The sequence below is a fragment of the Triticum dicoccoides genome, chromosome 1B (assembly GCF_002162155.2).
Source record: "Triticum dicoccoides isolate Atlit2015 ecotype Zavitan chromosome 1B, WEW_v2.0, whole genome shotgun sequence".
NCBI lineage: Eukaryota > Viridiplantae > Streptophyta > Magnoliopsida > Poales > Poaceae > Triticum > Triticum dicoccoides.
Window position 1 is genome coordinate 694819351 of NC_041381.1, and position 9549 is coordinate 694828899.

Sequence of the window (9549 nt, forward strand, 5' to 3'; positions counted from 1 at the left end):
TCCGTGGATTTTCAGGTCATTCCGAGAACTTTTATTTCTGCACAAAAATAACACCATGGCAGTTCTGCTGAAAACAATGTCAGTCCAGGTTAGTTCCATCAAATCATGCAAGTTAGAGTTCAAAACAAGGGCAAAAGTGTTTGGAAAAGTAGATACGACGGAGACGTATCAACTCCCCCAAGCTTAAACCTTTGCTTGTCCTCAAGCAATTCAGTTGATAAACTAAAAGTGATAAAGAAAAACTTTTACAAATTCTGTTTGCTCTTGTTGTTGCAAATATGTAAAGCCAGCATTCAAGTTTTCAGGAAAAATTATGATCTAACCCTATTCACAATAACACTTAGGTCTCATGTTTACTCATATCAATGGCATAATCAACTAGCGAGCAATAATAATAAAACTCAGATGACAACACTTTCTCAAAACAATCATAATATGATATAACAAGACTGTATCTCGCTAGCCCTTTCTGAGACCGCAAAACATAAATGCAGAGCACCTTTAAAGATCAAGGACTGACTAAACATTGTAATTCATGGTAAAAGAGATCCAGTCATAGTCATACCCAATATAAACTAACAGTAATGCATACAAATGACAGAGGCGCTCTCTAGCGGGTGCTTTTTAATAAGAGGGTGATGACTCAACATAAAAGTAAATAGATAGGCCCTTCGTAGAGGGAAGCAAGGATTTGTAGAGGTGCTAGAGCTTGGTTTTGAAATAGAGATAAATAATATTTTGAGTGGCATACTTTCATTGTCAACATAACAACCGAGAGATCTCGATATCTTCCATGCTACACACATTATAGGCGGTTCCCAAACAAAATGGTAAAGTTTATACTCCCCCACCACCAACAAGCATCAATCCATGGCTTGCCGAAAACAACGGGTGCCTCCAACTAACAACAATCCTGGGGGAGTTTTGTTTGCAATTATTTTGATTTGATTTGAGCATGGGACTAGGCATCCCGGTGACCAGCCATTTTCTCATGAATGAGGAGCAGAGTCCACTCCTCTTGAGAATAACCCGCCTAGCTAGGAAGATATAGATAACCCTAGTTGATACATGAGCTGTTCAAGTATACAAAACAGAATTCCATTTGAAGGTTTAGAGTTTGGCACATACAATTTACTTGGAACGGTAGGTAAGTACCGCATATGGGAAGGTATGGTAGATTCATATGGAATAACTTTGGGGTTTATGGAGTTTGGATGCACAAGCAGTATTCCTGCTTAGTATAGGTGAAGGCTAGAAAGAGACTGGGAAGCAACCAACTAGATAGCGACAACAGTCAAGAACATGCATTAAAATTAATCACAACGAGTGCAAGCATGAGTAGGATATAATCCACCATGAACATAAATATCATGAAGGATATGTTGATTTTGTTTCTACTGCATGTGTGAACATGTGCCAAGTCGATTGGTCGAATCATTCAAATGAGGATACCACCCTATCATACCATATCACAACCATTTTAATAGCATGTTGGAACGCAAGGTAAACCATTATAAACTCCTAGCTAATTAAGCATGGCATAAACAACTATAATCTCTAATTGTCATTGCAAACATGCTTATTCATAGTAGGCTGAATCAGGAACGATGAACTAATCATATTTACAAAAACAAGAGAGGTCGAGTTCATACCAGCTTCTCTCATCTAAATTAGTCCATCATATATCGTCATTATTGCCTTCCACTAGCACGACCGAACAATGTGAATAATAATGATAGTGCACGTGCATTGGACTAAGCTGGAATCTGTAAGCATTCAATTGAAAGGAGAGGACAAGTTGATATGGGCTCATGGTTAAATGCATATAAGAGCCACTCAACATTTTCATTATGGTCTTCTCCTCTCGACCTCCAAAGAAAAGAAATAAAACTATTTACACGGCAAAGCTCCCAACAAGCAAAAGAAGAACGCGAAATCTTTTTGGGTTTTATTTTAATTACTACTACAAGCATGGAAACTAAACTAACTATTTTTTTTTGTTTTCTTAAGGTTATTCAAACACACAAGAAGAATGCGAGAAAAAGGAAATAAACTAGCATGGATAGTACAATGAAAAAGTATGAGCACCGACAACTAGAATGAGTGTGTGAACATGAATGTAATATCGGTGAGAAATAAATACTCTCCCAAGCTTAGGATTTTGGCCTAAGTTGGTCTATGGCCATGGATCGTGGCTACTCTCTCTGATGTACTAAGGAGTATCATCTGATTACCATTGGCTGGCGATCTCCTCAGGATCCCACTGATAAACGGACTGTCGATAAGGGTCAAGTGGTGGTTCTGGCTCAGTGGAGCTGATGTCTGGCCTAGGTGTCGTGGTCCTAAGACTGACAGTAGAATGGGGGGTAGGTATGGAGAGGCAAGGTCTCAACTATGATGTTGTACACACAAGGTTTACGAGTTTAGGCCCTTCGCGGTGGAAGTAAAAGCCCTACTTCTCGGTGCCCGGAGGCGGTCAATTGGATTATATGCGTGTGGTGTTACAGGGGGTGCAAACCCTTGACCCAGAGGAGGGGGTGGATTATATAGAGTGCGTAAGGACCCCAGCCATCCCCCGTTACAGAGTGTTGAATGTACATAAAGATTGGGGCATTATTGGTAACGCCAGCCTTAAGTGCCTTTAATGACCTTAAAGACTACGGAGTGAATACTTGCCCATTGCTATTCTGAGTGACTCCTGGTCTTCAATAGGTCGAGTGGTTCCTTGCATGGTCGAGTGACATCAGGAAGGAGGGGTACCCAAGTGATATGGTTGGTCGAGTGGAGTGCACTCGACGTTTTCACTAGATATCCCTTGTTGTCTCTTGGATTTCTTTGCTTTTAGGATAGTGACCTTGAGTAGGGCATATAGGTCAGGCCTGTGACCCTACCCTAGGTATGTATCCTCATCATTAGCCCCTGAATGGATTAAGGTCCGAGTGGAAAGAAGTTTGAAGTTGATCTTGTACTGAGCTTTGCGCCTTGCGAGTATTTTACGCCGGGGGGAGGACTCATGTTGGAACTTCAGCTTCAATTCAGTCGCCTTGATCGATTCAGAAAGTTGCCGAGTGAATTCGTAACATCATCTGTCGAGTGCTGTTTCTGGGTGCGGAATCTTTGGCGCCATTGGCTGCGGCGTATCCCGGATCTCACGGGATTCGAAATTTCTGGGAAGCACACGGGACGGAGCGTGCTGAGGTAAGCGGGATGGAAAAATAGGAGTGCCTCAATCCCCGCGCCACCTTTTTCGCCATGCACTGTGCGCGCAACTGTTGCGGCATTTGACGGGATCGCCTGGCCCACACATCAGCCACTCGGAAGCGGGCCTTTATAAGGCGACGGAGCCGAGGCGCCTGCATTGTGCGCACCCGTTTTCTCCCCTCTTCCTCTGCTTCTCCACTACATCCGGCTCATCTGCCCTCGACACCGTCGCTCTGTCACCATGGTGAAGGACAAAATGGCGGTGCTGGAACCCGCAAAGAAGGTGACGGGGGCGGTGAAGGGCAAGAAGCAGAATCGCGGGTCGTCGTCACGCTCGGCGCTGCCGCCAGGCTGGATCCAAGGCGACTGGATCCAGTCTTCACTCCGGCAGGAAGATCTGGATGAGCTTGCAGAGTCCGGGCTGATCACCAAGGGTGCAGCGAGGCTGCCGGAGGGGGAGACGGAGCCGCAGCCTCGACCTGGTGAGTGTGTACTGCTCGCCACCCACGTCAACTAGGGTTTTTCGCTTCCTCCGCACCCCTTCTTCCATGGCTTCTTGAACTTCTTTGGTGCCCAACTCCATCATTTTTCTCCCAATACCATCACATACCTTGCTGCATTCGTGTCTATGTGCGAGAACTTTCTGGGGTGTCGACCGCACTGGGCCTTTTCAAGCATATCTTCACCATCTGATCTCAGTAGGTGAAGAAAGCAAACACGAGTGATGAGAAAACACATGTCATTCAGATGTGTGGGGGTTTGGGTATTCAGAAGAGGCAGAGGAGCTCTTTCCCTTCCATGACCCTTCCTGAATCAGTTAGGGGCTGGTAGTCGACCTGGTTCTACTGCCAGGACCTCGCAACTCCAGGCCAGTCGACTGGACTTCCCCACTTCACTTTTGATCGCGTTCAAACTCCTTCCTCGCTAAAAGTGACTGCTGCTGAGAGCGTGGAGATGAACATGCTAGTCGAGAGGGTGGTCCAACTGATCAATCAGGGAGTCACTAGCATGGACCTGCTAGAAGTATTCCTCAGTCGACTCATCCAGCCTCTTCAGGCCCGTGACCATCCCATGTGGATGCACTCTGGGGCTGACGACACTGCTCGGGTTCATCCAGAAGAAGTATCGGCCAAGACAGTGGCCCTGTGGTTGAAGAGCATTACAGGCAACAAAGACAACCCCAGAGGAGCTAGGAGAGTCGTCCCCTTCAGCGATGACAATCAGCCAGACAAGGTGCATTTTCCATTCCGACTGTCTTTTACTTGACTTATTGTCTTGTAGGTTTTTACCGATATGTATTCAATGCCCAATGGTGAACAAGCTCTGGATCAAGGCTAGGAGGGAGAGGACAGTGCGGAGGAGAGCGGTGAGTGGGAATCCTCGGATGGTGAAGACGAACAGGAAAGCGACGAGTCTAACAACAAAGAGGCGGTCGACTCGCCACCTCGCTTAGAATGTCGATCCAAGCAGAACCATGACCTAGCGGGCGGGCGTGGTAAGAACGTGGCCCCAAGCACCCAAACACAGAAGCACACTCGGACGTCGACTCCGGAGCCAACAGAGAAAGTCAGCAAGCAGCCCAAGGTTGCTCCTCCAAAAGCTCAGAAGACTTTGCCGAGGATCAAGATGGACGTCCCTGTTGCCTCAGGGTGAGCGTCTTTCCTGTGTTTACCTCTGTCGGCTGATTTTTCTGTTCTTACCGAATGGATCGTGTACCTTTCCAGCCCGATCTCTGCCGCGACTGACATGGATATTGACAAGGCCCCAGGAGATGAGGAAACCGATGACGCGGCCACTTCCCGAGCTCGTAAGTCCGCTCGACTAAAACTTATTTTGTCAATTGAGTTGTCGGTCAGTTGAGTTTCTGATGTTTTCTTTTGGTTGCAGCTCCACAAGAAATTGTCGTGCTTCCTGATGATGATGAAGAAGAAGCACCTCTGAAGGAGAGGAGGAGGAGGAGAGGCAGGGGATCGAGCGGGAGAGCACTTGAGGTTCAAGTCCCTCAGTCGACGCCGGGGATCCGGTTCGGACAAACGTCACATTCGCCGACCCGCTGACGACTTATGCCCTTTAGGGTCGACTTCTCCGACTCCTGCTGCTCCAGTGCAACTCCATGCATCCGACCTAGTGGCTGCTTCGGCCGCCTTGGCGCCATCACTCTTTGCTACATACTAAACTCCAGACGACTCACCGAGTGCCGCTAGGGAGGCTCTTCGCTAGGTGAATATCGTTATGGAGCAAGTGAAGCTGATGCATGAGGCCAGTCAGGTGGCCTATAATGCCAGCACTGCTTTGCAGACCAACATCAAGGTTAGTTAACTTACGACTGAACTTTTGAATCATGAAAAACTATCGCTGTTGCTTCGCTTCCCATATGTGCATCTACTATCATGGGTTTGTGTTTCATATCCGATCACCCACTGGGGTGTGCCTGTTTTAGAGTTTAACAGCTCTTCTGCTCCACTCGACTCACACTGAGTCGAGTGTTTTTTCTGAACCTTTGGGGGCACGCAGAGTGCACCCACTGGGTGTAGTCCCCGAGACCACAGTCGACTGCTGGCAGTTGGCTGGGGTATGATAATCTTCTTTTTTTTGACTCACACTGGGCAGACCATGCTGAGTGTTGATCCAAGCCAGTGGGGGCACGCTAAGTGCACCCGCTAGGTGTAGTCCCTGAGACTACTGTTGAATGTTTGATTCGGTAGTAGCCTTAGAGTAACTTTCACTGTGATTGTCTTTTGTCTCTGTCGACTGATATATCTCTCTTGCTGACTGCAGAGGTCTTGTGGTCTTGGGGCTCAACTTTCTAAGTTGAACAAGAAGCAAATCAGCTTCAATCTTGATCTTGAACTGGCTAAGAAGAACCTCAAGACTGCTCAGGAAGAAACTGCCATCATGGGAGGTAACCGATCGACACTTGTCCATCTTGTGGCTCGCGCCTTTCAGTGTTTTTTCTTTCAGTCTCTTTGAACCGAGTGACTTCACACGAACAGATGTGCGTAGTGAAAATCGTCAGCTTCAAGCTCGTATGAAGAGTGTTGTTTCTTTAGAGAAAATGAAGGAAGCTCTGGAGAAGAAGGATCTGGACCTTGCTGCTGCTCAGAAGGATGCACGAGAGAAGACAGCGCTTGCGGACAAGAAGCTGGCTTCGGTTAGCAAGTTGGAAGCGGAGAACTCGAAGCTGAAGAAGGAGGTTGAGCAACTGAAGAAGGACAAGGAGAACTTGACCAATGAAGTCGGAAGCCTCAAAGCCAAGACGGGCGAGCTGGAGTCCTATCTGGGACAACTTGATGCAAAGCTGGTCTTGAAGCTTGAAGGTATCATCGTCCGACTGATTGGTTGACGTTGATTGGAATGTCTTGTTATACTGTCGACTCACCATTTTTCCTGAATGCGCAGAACTTTGCCAGAACTTTGAGGCTGAGACTGGGCAGGTTGAGACGGGTCTCGACCCCATCAATTGTCCTATTAAGGATGATGTTGCAATGAGCTTGCTGCGGTTGGAATCACGCATGGACAATGTTGTTGCTTATCTGGCTCGACTAAAGGCGGCGATGACTCGGGTTGATGCCGAACTCTGGCCTCAGGCGGAACTTTCACAAGATCCCAAATCGCTGATGACTCGACTGAATCAGATCCCTAGCCGAGTGCAGGAATGGAAGAAATCATCTGCTCGTTGTGGCGCTGACGTTGCCCTGTCATTGGTCTGAGTGCACTACAAAGACGCCAGAGAAGACAAGCTGGCGGCTCTCAAGGTTGTGAACACTAAGAAGCACACCTTCCAGTCCTTCATGGACACCTTCCTCGAGGCTGCCACTCGCATTGCAGATAGCATTGACCTTGACAGTTTCTGTGATCCAGCCAGCCCCTCTCCTGACGAGTGACTAAAACATTATGCCCCACACTTATTTGCCTCGGAATGCTGAGTGATTGTGTAACCGTTAAACTCTTTTAGGCTTGATGCCTGAGTACTCTTGTCCGCTGCAGTTCGGAACTTTTGCGGGGTTTACCTGAATTTGGATTTCTTTGAATATCGTAGCCTTTGCTCTGTTTCTTAAGCTGTTTGATATTCTCATCCTTGGATTTGATCTTCTCATCCTTTGCCGAATGAAAGTACATTGTACTTGTGACGGAGCTCAAACGCGGGGTTCAGTCGACACCTCGTTGTCCTTGCAGGTAGGACGGAACATTGTACTTGTGGCGTAGCTCAGAGGTAGAACTCAGTCGATGCCTTGCAGTCCTTACGGATAGGGACGAACATCGTATTTGTGGCGTGGCTCAGAGGTAGAACTCAGTCGACACCTTGCCGTCCTTACGGATAAGGATGGAACATTGTGTTTGTGGCGTAGCTCAGAGGTAGAACTCAGTCGACGCCTTGCCGTCCTTACGGATAAGGATGGAACATTGTACTTGTGGTGTAGCTCAGAGGTAGAACTCAGTCGACGCCTTGCCGTCCTTACGGATAAGAACGGAACATATGGCGGGTACTGGACTGCAGCTAAGCCTCCGAGTGGGAGGATTGCTCACCACTCGGTAGGATATTTTTGAACTTAGGCAAATACTGGACTGCAGCTAAGCCTCCGAGTGGGAGGATTGCTCACCACTCGGTTGAATTTTTTTCAACTTAGGTGAAACGGATTCGCAGCTAAGGCACCCACTGGGTGTATCCCTGGCCGAGTACATGAATGGAAGAAATCATCTGCTTGCTATGGCGCTGATGTTGCCCTGTCATTGGTCCGAGTGCACTGCAAAGACGCCAGAGAAGACAAGCTGGCGGCCCTCAAGGTTGTGAACACTAAGAAGCACACCTTCTAGTCCTTCATGGACACCTTCCTCGAGGCTGTCACTCGCACTGTAGACAACATTGACCTTGACAGTTTCTGTGATCCAGCCAGCCCCTCTCCTGACGAGTGACTAAAAAACATTATGCCCCACACTTATTTTCCTCGGAATGCCGAGTGATCGTGTAATCATTAAACTCTTTCAGGCTTGATGCCTAAGCACTCTTGTCCGTTGCAGTTCGGAACTTTTGTGGGGTTTATCCGAATTTGGATTTCTTTGAATATCGTAGCCTTTGCTCTATTTCTTAAGCTGTTTGATCTTCTCACCCTTGGATTTGATCTTCTCATCCTTTGCCGAATGAAAGTACATTGTACTTGTGACAGAGCTCAAACGCGGGGTTCAGTCGACACCTGTTGTCCTTGCAGGTAGGACGGAACATTGTACTTGTGGCGTAGCTCAGAGGTAGAACTTAGTCGACGCCTTGCCATCCTTATGGATAGGGACAGAACATTGTATTTGTGGCGTATCTTAGAGGTAGAAATCAGTCGACGCCATGCCATCCTTACGGATAAGGACGAAACATTGCATTTGTGGCATAGCTCAGAGGTAGAACTCAGTCGACGCCTTGCCGTCCTTACGGATAAGGATGGAACATTGTACTTGTGTGTAGCTCAAAGGTAGAACTCAGTTGACGCCTTGCCGTCCTTACGGATAAGAACGAAACATATGGCAGGTACTGGACTGCAGCTAAGCCTCTGAGTGGGAGGATTGCTCACCACTCGGTAGGATTTTTTTGAACTTAGGCGAATACTGGACTGTAGCTAAGCCTCCGAGTGGGAGGATTGCTCACCACCCGGTAGAATTTTTTCAACTTAGGCGAGTACTGGACTGCAGCTAAGCCCTCGAGTGGGAGGATTGCTCACCACTCGGCAGGATTTTTTAAACTTAGGCGAGTACTGTACTGCAGCTAAGCTCCCGAGTGGGAGGATTGCTCGCCACTCGGTAGGATTTTTTCAAACTTAGGCGAGTACTGGACTGCAGCTAAGCCCCGAGTGGGAGGATTGCTCGCCACTCGGTAGGATTTTTTAAACTTAGGTGAGTACTATACTGCACCTAAGCCCTCGAGTGGGAGGATTGCTCGCCACTCGGTAGGATTTTTTCAAACATAGGCGAGTACTGGACTGTAGCTAAGCCCCCGAGTGGGAGGATTGCTTCCCACTCGGTAGGATTTTTTCAAACTTAGACAAGTACTGGACTGGAGCTAAGCCCCCGAGTGGGAGGATTGCTCACCACTCGGTAGGGTTTTTCAAACTTAGGCGAGTACTGGACTGCAGCTAAGCTCCCGAGTGGGAGGCTTGCTCACCACTCGGTAGGATTTTTTCAAACTTAGGCGAGTACTGGACTGCAGCTAAGCCCCCGAGTGGGAGGATTGCTCACCACTCGGTAGGATTTTTCAAACTTAGGCAAGTACTGGACTGCAGCTAAGCCCCCGAGTGGGAGGATTGCTCACCACCCGGTAGGATTTTTTTTCAAACTTAGGCGAGTACTGGACTGCAGCTAAGCCCC